Genomic DNA, 13,002 nt, shown 5'->3' on the forward strand with positions numbered 1-13,002 from the left:
TAAAGAGAATACCTACATTACTCTTGTCCGTCCTCTTCTGGAGAACTGTTGCGCGGTATGGGATCTTTTCCCAGATAGCATTAATAGAGTACACCGAGAAAGTTCAAAGAAGAGCAGCACGTTTTTTACTGTAGAGAAATAGGGGAGAGAGTGTCACTGACATGGTACAGGGTTTTGGGTGGACATCTTTTAAAAAAAAATTCGCTTTTCGTTTCGGCGAATCTTCTCACGAAATGTCAATCACCAACTTTCACCTACGAATGCGAAAATATGTTGTTGACGCGGACCTACATAGGCAGATACGGTCAACATAATAAAATAAGGGAAGTCAGAGATCGCACTGGAGGATACAGATGTTCGTTTTGTCTCCGCTTGCTGTTCGAGACTGGAGTACTAGAGACTTACTGTGAAGATGGTTCGATGAACCCTCCGCCAGGCGCTTATGTGTGATTTGCAGAGTATCCATGCAAATATACACTCCTGGAAATTGAAGTAAGAACACCGTGAATTCATTGTCCCAGGAAGTGGAAACTTTATTGACACATTCCTGGGGTAAGATACATCACATGATCACACTGACAGAACCACAGGCACATAGACACAGGCAACAGAGCATGCACAATGTCGGCACTAGTACAGTGTATATCCACCTTTCGCAGCAATGCAGGCTGCTATTCTCCCATGGAGACGATCGTAGAGATGCTGGATGTAGTCCTGTGGAACGACTTGCCATGCCATTTCCACCTGGCGCCTCAGTTGGACCAGCGTTCGTGCTGGACGTGCAGACCGCGTGAGACGACGCTTCATCCAGTCCCAAATATGCTCAATGGGGGACAGATCCGGAGATCTTGCTGGCCAGGGTAGTTGACTTACACCTTCTAGAGCACGTTGGGTGGCACGGGATACATGCGGACGAGCATTGTCCTGTTGGAACAGCAAGTTCCCTTGCCGGTCTAGGAATGGTAGAACGATGGGGTCGATGACGGTTTGGATGTACCGTGCACTATTCAGTGTCCCCTCGACGATCACCAGTGGTGTACGGCCAGTGTAGGAGATCGCTCCCCACACCATGATGCCGGGTGTTGGCCCTGTGTGCCTCGGTCGTATGCAGTCCTGATTGTGGCGCTCACCTGCACGGCGCCAAACACGCATACGACCATCATTGGCACCAAGGCAGAAGCGACTCTCATCGCTGAAGACGACACGTCTCCATTCGTCCCTCCATTCACGCCTGTCGCGACACCACTGGAGGCGGGCTGCACGATGTTGGGGCGTGAGCGGAAGACGGCCCAACGGTGTGCGGGACCGTAGCCCAGCTTCATGGAGACGGTTGCGAATGGTCCTCGCCGATACCCCAGGAGCAACAGTGTCCCTAATTTGCTGGGAAGTGGCGGTGCGGTCCCCTACGGCACTGCGTAGGATCCTACGGTCTTGGCGTGCATCCGTGCGTCGCTGCGGTCCGGTCCCAGGTCGACGGGCACGTGCACCTTCCGCCGACCACTGGCGACAACATCGATGTACTGTGGAGACCTCACGCCCCACGTGTTGAGCAATTCGGCGGTACGTCCACCCGGCCTCCCGCATGCCCACTATACGCCCTCGCTCAAAGTCCGTCAACTGCACATACGGTTCACGTCCACGCTGTCGCGGCATGCTACCAGTGTTTAAAGACTGCGATGGAGCTCCGTATGCCACGGCAAACTGGCTGACACTGACGGCGGCGGTGCACAAATGCTGCGCAGCTAGCGCCATTCGACGGCCAACACCGCGGTTCCTGGTGTGTCCGCTGTGCCGTGCGTGTGATCATTGCTTGTACAGCCCTCTCGCAGTGTCCGGAGCAAGTATGGTGGGTCTGACACACCGGTGTCAATGTGTTCTTTTTTCCATTTCCAGGAGTGTAGATGTATACGCGGCATCTGATCCACCTGCATACACCAAGAAAGTCCCTTCAGAAGACTGTCGCAACATGTCACAAGAATATTCATTTTTTCAAATTGTTTTCCGCTTACCGTCTAGCGTAGATGTAACTGACGAGACTAGGAACCAGTTTTTAGATATTTATAATCAAATGGAATTACGTATATCAATGGTAAGATTGTTTGAAGCACACTCTTAATTATTAATTACCGGTACTCTTAAATTGTAGTGTGAGCTGCAAATTACTGTTATATTTAATACGCCCGACATTGTTTAGTATTAAATAAATAGGTGGAGCAACTAATGGAGCATGTGCGTCATCATGTGCATTTTTTACATTCCCGCAGTTCTCTTCATCTTCTTTTATTTGCATTCTATTTAGAATTTTATGCTCTCTCTGACGTCATCATATGATTGTTTACAGGCTGAAATTCGTACTTTTTGTAAATTAATTTCAACGTTAAACTGAAATAGCGTAAATTAATGTAAATTCATTAAACAGAGAAAAAAGGAACGTTTCTCTCATTTTAATGACACTGGTTTACTATGCATTAAACAAAACACAAAAATATTATAAGAACAGAAATGTAACGGCAAGAAAAACAATATTTGAAGACTCGACGCTTTCCAGGACGATGTATGTGATACACATAAAAATAAATAACGCTGGCAACCAAAAATAGTTCTGAAACAAAACTGAATGTCTATATTAAAAAAATCTATTTAAAGAGCGTGGAAAACTCAATGGTTTTGACTGAACTGTTAAATCGACTTGGAAGGGTTTGAAACAGAGTTCGCTGTCTACTTTGTAGATTCCTGTTCTGTTTCTAAATTTTGACATCTTTTGGAAGAAATCTGTGCTAATTTTGCACATGTAAACAAATTTTCTACAAGTGGTACTACTCTGCACGATTTGTATCAAGTTGTTCAATGCAAAAAAATAGGTAACTGGTACTGTGTACATCAGTTTCAAAATTTTTTATGCCAATTGATAATTTTAACACTGAACCCAGCTAAATTGGTTTCTATAGAGCACAGCATTTTTGTGTGTTCTCTGTTGGCTTCAGCACTGAAGATTTCTCCATAAAGTGATACAAACGGTATTCTCTCTGACTGGAATTCGCTGCGAATGGTAGGAAAAACTGGAAATCACGACCAAAGCTGCACAGATCGCGTATTTAGCACATGCTGTCGTCGCGGAGGGAAGTCAATGCACTTACGAGAGTGTTGTTTGAGTGTCATGATTCCACTACTCCTTAGACGTGAACGTATTTCAGAAGAGAAGTACCCAGCCTGAGTTAGTGAACGCAATATTCAGTTACCAAACATAAACATCACCTTTATATCCCTCAAACTTTGCTTGTTAAAAATCATAAAAGACTCTTTCCTGTTAACCGTTAGCACAGGCAAGATGATCCCCATATTTGATATACAAATCAAGCTATCAAAATTTCTTGCAGAGATTATGGTCTTAATCCTGAAGAGGTAATCAAAAAGCTTGAGAAACCCAACTCCAACTTCCACTACTCTACGCCGTACCCCAAGCTATGAATGCAGGACTTAAGTCAGTATGACGTCCAGTCATACACAGAGAAGACAGTACCTCTCACGGTATGGACACTTTTATACTGGGCTGTGAAGTCTGCTCCAAGACGAAAAAAAGGACGAACCACGAAGAAATCGGTGCATGTAATGTGCATGTGCAGACAAGCAAATGATTACCATTTCAGAAAATTGCATGATTTATTCAAGAGAAAGAGCTTCACAAATTGAGAAAGTCAATAACGCATTGGTCCACCTCCGGTCCTTATGCAAGCAGTAATTCGGCTTGACATTGATCGGTAGGGTTGTTGGATGTCCACTGGGGAATGCTGTGCCAAATTCAGCCCAATTGGCGCGTTTTATGGTAAAAGTCCTGAGATGGACGGAGGGCGCTGCCCAAATGCTCCAAACGTTGTCGCCTCGGGAGAGATACGGCGAACTTGCTGGCCAAGGCTGCCTTTTGCAAACACCGAGATAAGCATCAGAAACTTTCACTTTATGTGGGGGATATTATCTTGCTCAAATTTAAGCTTGGGATGGCTTACCATGAAGATTAACAAAACTGGGAGTAGAATATCGTAGATGTACCGCTGTGCTGTAAGGGTCCTCGAATGAAAGCCAAAGGCGTCCTTCTATGAAAAGAAATGAAACCTCAGACAATTACTTCTGGTTGTCGGGCCGTGTTTGTGGATGAGACGTGGGTTTTCCGCTATACGCCAGACGCTAAACACAAATCAAACCAGTGGTTCGTATTTTGTGGGATGCGGATCCTCCACAAGTCTGTATCAAGTACTAACCGCATGGATCATGAAAGGAAAAGACATTACTTTGTATCAAAAATATGCAACCACTTAAGAAGGTGGTTCGGCAGAGGGAAAACTAAGGGGACTGCGGAACATTATCCATAGTCGCTGCATCTGACACTTACCTCAAAGTATTCCCAAATCCAAATAGATTTTTGGTAAACGTACTGAATGGAGGGTAGAGCTTCTGACAACCATAAACGATCCCACTATAGAATATTCAGAATTAAACTTTAGAGATGGAGTCTGCTTGCTGGGAAAACAGTGAACGAACTGTGCTGAACTAGAATGGGACTGCGCCGAAATATTATTGCAGTTATGGCCAAGAGTACAGCTTCTCATTGCCGGACGGAGAATTCTCCATGCTGAACTCGTATGTGAGTGTGAATTTAGCAGGAGACTACTGTTATTGGACCGATCGTCAAAATAATCTGATTTATTTCGTTCTGAGACTCTCCATAACAAGTCACAATGACTGCCTGCATGGCAGAGGTCGCTAACAACATGTGACTGAACTGCTGAGCCACAGATACACCCGATAAGAGCAGGAAGCCACACAAGTGCACCTCCTGAAACGCCTTAATTTGGAATCTACCCCATCTGTTACGTTTTCTGCTCCCAAGAATAACTAAAATTTTTTGCTTTTTCATTCTATACCTAACGCCGCTGCACACGTAATAGGTAATGTGTACAGGAAATTGTATAACTGCTGTTGATACGAAATCTCATTTAAACTTACAGTTCAGTTCTTTGATTACAGTGATGCACTTAGTTTTAGTAGAAGCTTGAATAATTAAAGCTGCAGTTGATTAAAGATAACGACATTTAATGGTAATACATTGTGAGCAAAGAAACAGGAGAGGACGTACTTTACCAGCCACTCGAAAGCAGACATTTTCTACTTTCTATTAAGTGTTTAGAATTACCTGAAATTTGTTAACTTACGAAATAACTGACGTCAAAAGTTCGGATCCTCAAAATTTCAATCGCCCATATTGCTTTAAGGGCTGCGAGATCCTGAATTTTGGTAATATAATTTTATTCTATATTTTTTCTGAATCGGACATCTCACTAATTAATTCAGGCAATAATTAAGATTCCGAATTATTTAATATCATATAACATTTTTATTTCAAGATGAATGCCATGGTCGTAAATAGGGGATTTCAGAGTAAGACTAATAGTAATGTCCCATACACTTTTGTGAACCACTAACCTGAAACATTTCTAATAAACCAAACAGTAATAAAGTCTCAGAGTCCATGAAAAATAGTGAAATCTAACCTAGCTGAATTTCAAAGCATTAAATGGTTCCAGAAATCACATCGTACTCTGACGTTTATCTTTAAATAGTCACCTTCCACCAAAATTGGCGGTCTGCGCCCCAAGCTCATACACGTCGCTCTTTTGTGTCGATTCGTGTTAAAGTCTGTGACCGACCATTACACCAATACCATCTATATGTTGGATCTGTGACCCGCGACTAGCTAGGCAACATCTTCGCATCAAAACATGCGTTAAGTTCGTCGTCGACACGAATATGATCTACGCACGAGGAGCCTCCCGCCACTGTTTGTACTTGCAACAAATGTGTCATTTAATGCAGAGTGTCAGCAACCGTGAAATACCCTTGCTGCTTAACATATCTTGTAAAATGGTAAACATACAGCTTTAAAATGCTATGATTACAATCCTAGTGATCTTACTATAGATCATTTCCCGTGCACTCTTGCTTTCATGTCGCTGTAATTGTACATTATTTCACTGTGAAGCATAACAAATGCTGTGAGTGTGATTAATGATTGGGTAAGTTTTCTTCTGTATATGTTTACACCGTAAGAGTTGAGCGTCCCTTCACCTGTATAAACTGTGAATTGTGAAACTGGCACTGGGCAGAAACTACGTACGGTATAGTGTAAATAAAGTGGCATCACCCACGTGTAAAGTTCATTTCTTTTTCGGTCTATGTAATTTGGCACTACCCTATACAGCATCAGTTCCAGGATGTCTTAATAGGACGCAAGATATGAGACTTCGAGTTTCACCAAAACCAATTGCAACATCTAACTACTTATGAGTGGACCGTCCATACTGTTCGTGGAGTGATCTTCAAACTATTTGGACACAGTCAGGGATCTGTGATATGCTGAACTGTGAACTGATTTGCTGGGTTATATGAGGTATATTGCCAGTCTTCAGTGCAGGTGACCTTTTTCCATCCTTCGAGCGTCCAACGACCTATGACCTACAATGAGCAGTAGAATATTTATGAAGCGATGGCTTCTGTGGCCATTAATCAAAACGTTTATTTGGGTGGTATAGCTGCTCAGTGGTTATCGTTCTCCGAAAATGAATCGGAATGATAAGTTGCAGGTTGGCTCATCTATCCCCTGTTACAATACTTAATCACTTGTGCGACACGCCTGGAGTAATAATAGATATATTGGAAGGGAAACATTGTTTTAAGCCCATGGCCTATACTGCCTACCTGCGGCTTCACCCCAGGCCGCTCTTTCCTTTGTAGTATGTAGATGTGCGGGTTGGTTGGTTGGTTAACATGGTGGAGAGGAGCAAACAGCAAAGTCATCGTTCCACGGATTAGGGAAGGATGAGAAAGGAGTCGGCCCTGGGCTTTCAAAGGAACCATCCCAGCATTTGCGTGAAGCGATTCAGGGAAATGTTGAAAAACCTAAATCAGTATGGCCGGACGATGGTTTGAACCGTCACCCTTCCGAATGCGAGTCCATTGTGCTAACCACTGCGCCACTTCTCTCGGTATATGGATATGCTAAAATGTTCCAGCACAGTATAAAATTTCGACACAAGGGGAATGGGCGCTACTTTACCATATAAACTAATTAAGTTCTAATCATGCTTACAGTGAAAAAATTTTCATTCTCAGGGAGCACTGTCCGCGTACTATTCTCATACGTAAAAGATAATCACTCTACCGATCGCCTTCTTGGCGGTCTCATCGACATATTCCTTGTTCAGTTAACGCGCCGCGGCAGATGCATACGAATATATGTATTACTAAATGCCTGCTGTCACCCAGTTACAGTTGCAAGTAACTTGTCTAACGGCTTGCTGCAACAAATATAATTCTAATTTCGATATTTCATATAATTATTGACCGAATTTGAAAATCTGAATTCTGTCATATTTCAGTCATTAAGAGGTATAATCTGAGGCTGAATGGAGTAGCCCTGCAAGTGCTTCTGCTCGCTGGCTCTCGCCGTCTAACTCGGAGATGATCTTCTGCCCTTTCTACCGCCAGATATGCGGCGCAACAACTGTTAAAGTGTATCAGTAAAATACTGTCGATGCGGGTAAGTAGACATGTTTTGTATATTCTGGCCCACTTAACTCAATTCCGCATTTTCCAAGTAACTCAACTGACTTTTTAAAATTCAGCATATTTAATTAACTCAACCGATTTTAGAGCTTTAGCTAAATACCTAATTTTTTCAATAACTCAACCGATTTTAACTAATTACTTCATTATCCTCGATAACCAACCAATTCCTAAATTCATTACTTCATTTACAATGTGATTGTTAGAAAATAAAGTTAATGATTCATTTTTCCTACATGAATGTAGCAAAATAAAATGAATTAGTTAACAAAAATAAATTATATTAAAAATTTTACGTTGTGAATGTAAGAAAATAAATAAAATCAATTAAGTAACAAAGGTAATTTATATTAAAAATTTTACATTGTGAGCATAAGAAAATAAATAAAATGAATGAGTTAACAAAGGTAAATTAGATTAAAAATTTTGCATTGTGAACGTAAGAAAATAAATAAAATGTATTAACTAACAAAGGTAAATTATATTAAAAATTTTACATTGTGAGCATAAGAAAATAAATCATGAATGAGTTAACAAAGGTAAATTATATTAAAACATTAACATTGTGAATTCTATATCACTAACTCAATACTGCATTCTCTAAGTAACTCAACTGTTTTTTTTAATTCAGTCTATTTAATTAACTCAACCGATTTCTAAGCTAATACCTAATTTCCCAATAACTCTATCGATTTTAACTAATCACGTAAATACTGGACTTTCTAACTAACTAAACAGATTTTTTAAAATTCAGTAGATTTTAATAACACAACCGATCTATAAGCTTTAGCTAAATACATAATTTTATCAATAACTATCGATTTTAACTAATTACCTCATTATTCTGGATAATAAACCGATTTCTGAGTTCATTATTTCATTTACAACATGAATGTAAGAAAATAAATTTAATGAATCATTTCTCTAGGCGATCGTAAGACTGTCAAAATTCATCCATTTTTTCTTCATTTTAAAACGTGATCATAAGGAATTAAATTTAATACTATTCTTTTGAAAAGTGACTGTCAAATTTCACCCATTTTTCTTCATTTTTTAAACATGATCGTAAGAAATTAAATTTAATATTATTTTTTGTAAAGTGAATGTCGAAATTTATCCATTTTTCTTCATTTTTTATTTGTCATCATAAGAAATTAAATTACATATTTTTTATAAAGTGAATGTCAAAAGTCCCCCATTTTTTCTTCATTTTTTGAAACGAGCTCATAAGAAAATAAATAAAATGAATTAGTTAACGATGATAAATTGTTCACCTTTAGTTTTTACTTTCCAAAAATACTGTAAAAATTACGAGAATTTTGGTAGCACCATTTCACCCCTATTTAAATATGTACAACAATAATCAAGTGATTTTGATTATTGATAAAAAAATAATCATGGTTTAAAGCAAAAGATGTTACTAAAATATTAGAATATAAAGATACTGATAAAGCTGTTAAAAATAATGTTTATAATGAGGATATAGTAAAATATGAAGGTATATTAAATTCAGCCTCCAAAGCGATGTTGAATGATAATGAAAAATCTTCAATATTTATTAATGAATCTGGATTATATTCTTTAATTTGAAAATATAAAAAAAAGATGGAGCAAAAAAATTTAAAAGATGGATTACCGATGAAGTTGTACCATCAATTAGAAAACAGGGAGAATATAAAACTTTAACTTTTTAAAAAGATAAAATAAATACAAAGATAATTGTATACAAAATCTACGAGCATTGAATAAATATTAAACAAAGAAATAATTAAAATAGAAGATGACAGAATTAAAATAAGAAAATTAGAGAATTAAAAAATGAACGCCAAGAAGATAAAAAATAATTGAAAATATAAAAATTGGACAAATATTAAGAAAATAACAATTAAAAATTGTAAGCGACTCAAAGATCTAGAAGAGATTGAAAAGTGTCGGATGCCACAAAATATTTGAAGTCCCGACTGGTCTACACAGTTAAAGTCTAGTGGCATCATCTCAGAAGCAATCACCTAAAGACGGTGAAAATAATAAGAGTTCAACCTGACCGTATCAGAAACTAAGTCCCGTTGGTATCCCAAAACACAGTTCGGAATGCTTAAAAATAAACGGACTCCCACAGTAGCGCTTCAGCGGCTAAGTGTGGTAGCACTCGAGTGGAAACAGGGTCCCACAGCTACGTTGTTGCAGCAAAGTTCCGTTTGCTTGCAAAAACAATCATTAAAAGAGATAACGAGTGAAAAACACAAGTCCCTGGTGTGTTCGAAACCGAAATGTCCTAAGCCCGGATTCTTAATGAAAAATTCTATCTTCCTTTTGCGCGCACGCGCGAAATTCGGCTAAGTTCAAAACTTCTGGAACAGCAAAGAACTATCACCAATGTACGGCGTCGAGCAACCCAAGTCCGGCTTCAGCAAATGCGTGCAGCACTCTGTCCTGGAGGTTTGGGTCAGCTCCGCTTAAATACCCTCGAAGCGAAATTTCCCGAGCTAAGTCACGTAACTGCTTTCCACTGATCACCACTTTTTGGCATAATTTTTTACATAGAAGGGAAATCTTAATTCTGTTTGCACCGTTCTATGCGTGCCCAAAATCCCGACAAAAAACATTTATTACACAAACTTTTAGCTGCAGTAGTTCGTCTAGAATTAATATTGTAATGTTTTGCAATTATTTTTGCAGAGTGTGAAAACAGTTTTTGCCCATTTGTGCTACTAAATGACATTACTGTTCTTATAGGGCACTTCTTTCCATACGGATTTGAAGCTCTCTTTCTGTCGTGCTGATCAGAATTGACGTATATACAAAGGTTAAACAAATATGGGCAAGACTATGCAAAAATTATTAATAACCGGAGACGACATATCATAATAATTACAAATATCACTAACAAATCATCTTGAAATGTGTACAACGACATCCGCTGTCGTACGCTGCGTTGTTGTTCGTGTATCTGTCTTGTATTATTTGTTTTAATTAATAATTAGCAACAAATTAATAAAATTGGGGTTTTATCAGTGTAATATTAATGGTGCAAATTATGCAAGTGTGTCAGTCATTGCGTTTTGACGAGACCTTATAACCAGCACTCGCTCTACTCTGTACGTTCATTGGTTCAGGAGTTATAAACTATTCAGTAAATTGCACATATAGCAGATTTGTTTATTTAATATCTTTTGATATAAAATTCGTATAAATCGTATCAGCGTATCGGCTGACTAGTCACAACTCCTCTTTCATTCGCCGTATCGTACTTTGTCGCACTAATATGCGTTTGCGTGTAATCAACACAAACGTGGATAAAGCATTGTACGCTGGAACTGGTAAACCCCCGTGATGTCACGTAACCGCCAGCTGTTTGAAAGCGACAGGTCCACGTGAAACGATCTGCCGCTGACCACTCGCTCGTCGCCTTCTTCCATCCCGCTCTCGCCCGCTACCAGGCTGAGCCTGCCTCGTAGGTCGCCGTGCGCTGGCCCTTTAAGCGCGACCTGCGACCAAACTTCTTTCTCCAAATTACGACAAGTAACTGACATGTCACCAGGTTAAAAGCTTAAAACAGTAAGAGAAATAGTAAAATTAGAAACTGTATATATACGTTGACAGAAAAAATGACAATGCTGAAAAATATTTCATGTGTATAAATCAAATTTCGGGAAAACATGTGTATAGGTAACACATTTAAGTGATTAACATTGCAAGATCACGCGTAAATGTAAGCGTGAGATAAGCCCTTCCAAACGTGAAATGCTGGTCCAATAATAACGGGAGTAACCGCCAGAATGTTGAATGCGAGCATAAAAACGTGCCTGCATTGTGCAGTACAAGTGCCGAATGTTTGTTTGTGGTACAGAGTTCCATGCCTGTTGAAGATGGTTGGTCAATACAGGGACACTTAATGCTATTTGGTGGATGATGGGTTTTCGTTCGATGAGTCACATATGTACTAGGCTAGAGACAGGTATGGTGATCGAACAGCGAACAGGCAAGGCAACAAGTCGATACTCTGTAGAGAATATTGAGTTACAACAGCGGTGTTTGGGCGAGCGCTATCCTGTTGGAAAACACCCCCTGGAATGCTGTTCGTGAATGGAAGCACAACAGATCGAATCACAAGACTGAAGTACAAATTTGCAGCCAGGGTGTATGGGATAACCACGAGTGAGATTCTGGTGCCATACGAGGTCGCATACCAGACCATAATTCTGCATATAGGTCTAGTGTGTCTAGCACGCACACAGATTGGTTCCACGCCCTCAACTGGCCACCTTTTAATCAACACATCGCCATCACTGCCACCGAGACAGAACCAGGTTTTATCAGAAAGCACAACTAGCCACCACCCTGACTTCCAGTGAGCTCTCGCTTGACACCATGGAAGTCGCAAATGGTGGTTGGTCGGGATCAGTGGAATGTACGCTACAGGGCGTCTGGATCGGAGCTCTCCTTGAAGTAATCAATTTGTAACAGTTCGTTGTGTCACTGTGATGCCAACTGCTGCTCAAATAGCTGCTGTAGTTGCAGTACGATGCACCAGAGCCATACGCCGAACACGATGGTCTCCCCTCTCGGTAGTGTCGCATGGCCATATAGAGCCCACTCTTATTGTGAGCGTACATTCTCGTGACCGCTGTCGCCAGCGATAATATACAGTGCCTGGATTCCTGCCAAGTCTTCCTGCAATACCGCAGAAGGAACATCCAACATCTCGTAGCCCTATCACAAGACTTCGTTCAAACTTGGTAAGGTGTTAATAACGGCGTCTTTGTCGCCTTAAAGGAATTTTTGACAATATCAACTCAGCACGTCCAATCTCAAAGGTAGTTAAAGCTCACGACCGTTAAAACGTGTATTTAAAGCAAATCTCATATGCGTCCTACCTGCTCCACTCCTATGCGACTGGCGCAAAATTTGAACAGACATCATATTTCAGATGTATGAACACGCCCACCAACTTTCGTTTATTTCGTACAACTCCTTCTTGAGGTTGGGTTTCTTTTTCCGTCAGTGCACATCCTGATGCAGCGGAACTAATGGTGCGCAATGTTCCCAGACTATATTCATAGAGTATTTAATAGTCGGAGCGTTCAGTGACTTCCATCAAACTTTACGCATAATTCCAAACCATTTAGAAACTATTTGTCTACCGACACACCTCCCCCCCCCCCCCCACCTTACAAAATAAAAGAAGAAATTTTACTGCTTACTAAATTTTCGCTGTTTATGCAGTATAACGTCAGCATCAGGCATGACGTTTTAATTTATTATATCTTTAATGCTAACTCTATTCGCAATACATTTTGCAGACAGTGTCCACATATACCACTGATTGGAGCTGCAAAATTATTTCATTGCACGACATATAGTTCAGGAGAAATCATCTCTTAA

This window comes from Schistocerca nitens, chromosome 1, assembly GCF_023898315.1.
Source record: "Schistocerca nitens isolate TAMUIC-IGC-003100 chromosome 1, iqSchNite1.1, whole genome shotgun sequence".
Lineage (NCBI taxonomy): Eukaryota > Metazoa > Arthropoda > Insecta > Orthoptera > Acrididae > Schistocerca > Schistocerca nitens.